The sequence below is a fragment of the Engraulis encrasicolus genome, chromosome 12 (assembly GCF_034702125.1).
Source record: "Engraulis encrasicolus isolate BLACKSEA-1 chromosome 12, IST_EnEncr_1.0, whole genome shotgun sequence".
NCBI lineage: Eukaryota > Metazoa > Chordata > Actinopteri > Clupeiformes > Engraulidae > Engraulis > Engraulis encrasicolus.
The window spans coordinates 29,554,095-29,556,241 of record NC_085868.1 but is presented as its reverse complement, the minus strand read 5'-3'; positions in this window follow the sequence as shown (position 1 = coordinate 29,556,241).

Below are 2,147 nucleotides of genomic sequence, written 5' to 3'. Positions count from 1 at the left end.
GGAGTTGGCCTATGTTTCATTTTTTAAAAATGTAAACAAACGCTGCCCCCATTAGAATTGCTCATATCTCAGAAAGGGCTGAGCCGAAAAATGTGGCATCACCAGGTACTGACAAGTCAAGGGTAGCGTGAGCAATACAACTGCATGTTGAAATTGACCAAACTGTCCCTTTAAGCCAAAAGTGCCCGGGTCCCCCCCGGGCCAGCTCTGTTCACCATCTTCTCAGAAATAAGGTTTTGTGCACTTTCATGTTGCCCAACAGCAGTAGAGAATGGCCATTTCATAACGTAATATGTGCCTCTCTTTAACTGTGTGTGTGTGTGTGTGTGTGTGTGTGTGTGTGTGTGTGTGTGTGTGTGTGTGTGTGTGTGTGTGTGTGTGTGTGTGTGTGTCAGTGTGTGTGTGTGTGTGTGTGTGTGTGTGTGTGTGTGTGTGTGTGTGTGTGTGTGTGTGTGTGTGTGTGTGTGTGTGTGTGTGTGCGCACGCGTCTAGGTTCATGTTATTTATTGCATGGAGAGCTATAGTATATAGTAGTACATGTTCTAGACATAGTTCTGTAACCTACTTCCTAATCTTGATGACATCTCTGTGTATCTGTCAGAATCTACAAAAGGGTAATTACAGTTATGTGAAGAACTTTTTTTGCCCCTCAGACACACACAGTTACCCTCTACAGTATTCTTTATCTTTCTTTCCTCTTGATTCTCTCTCTCTCTCTCTCTCTCTCTCTCTCTCTCTCTCTCTCTCTCTCTCTCTCTCTCTCTCTCCCTCTCTCTCTCTCTCTCTCTCTCTCTCTCTCTCTCTCTCTCTCTCTCTCTCTCTCTCTCTCTCTCTCTCTCCGTGTCTCTCTCCCCTTAGTATCTCCAAGCACTTTGTCTATTCACATATAACCAGAGGGAAGGAAAAAAACGCGAACCATCCATACTAAAATGGAGACCACTGGGTGCCAGTTATACCTCCTAATTAATGAGTTAATTAAAAAGGCTCTCCTGTCTTCTCCCCTCTGTGTCAGCCACGGCAGATATCTGTATATATTTAGCCGTGCTTTACTCGCCTGTAAAGGCCACGTTCCCCAAAGGTGCAGAGGCGTGCGTGCGTGCGTGCGTGCGTGCGTGCGTGCGTGCGTGCGTGAGTGCGTGCGGGCATGCGTGCGGGCGTGCGTGCATGCATGCAAGCATCTGTGTGTGCATGTGTATGTGTGAGAGAGGGAGAAACAGAGAAAGGAAGGGAAAAAGGGAAATCAGAAGGGGAAATACAGTAGAGGAAGAAGAAAAGAGAAAAATAGCAACTACTGTATGACAACCTCTTTCCTTCACACTCTAAAAAAAGTGCCTCGCCTCTCTGCAGTCCTCGGTGCCATTAAGGGCAACAAGCTCTATGATGAAGTCTCCAGTTGGCGAAACAGACATGGAAGGTGACACCACTTCACGACAAGGTGGAGGGAAGAATACAATTTTGTTCTCTTTTTCTCTGTATTTTTTTTCCTCTGTTGCACTGGCATCTTGACTGAGCTTCACATCTCAGTTGTGTGTGTGTGTGTGTGTGTGTGTGTGTGTGTGTGTGTGTGTGTGTGTGTGTGTGTGTGTGTGTGTGTGTGTGTGTGTGTGTGTGTGTGTGTGTGTGTGTGTGTGTGTGTGTGTGTGTGTGTGTGTGTGCGTGCGCGCGCACGTGCATGTATGTGTGTGTGTGTGTATTCCACTTTCGTGTATATTCAGGAGGATTGCGGAGACAGTTGCATCTACAAAGTTAATCTACAAAGTCAGACAGCATACCTGGAGGATATGGAAAAACAGACAATCTATACAAGCGTAGGCTATATGGAGAGAGAGGGAGAAAGAGAGAGAGAGGGGGGGGGGGAGAGGAAAAAAAAGAACATCATTTATTCAAGCTCAAGCTAAAATAAACAGCAGCTACCCTTCCCTGCGTGCGCATGGAGGTGGGTCAGGCCATCCTGATCTGTTCTGTTCAATGTCACTGGTGCCTCTGCCGCTCCGCTACTGGATCAATGGCACCCATGGGGTCCATCAGGAATCCCACACCTGATGCTCACGGCCCCGCTAGTCCTGCCTGACCTTCACCGCCATTCACTCACTCAGTCTCTCACTCACTCACTCACTCACTCACTCACTCGCAATCATGCATGTGGG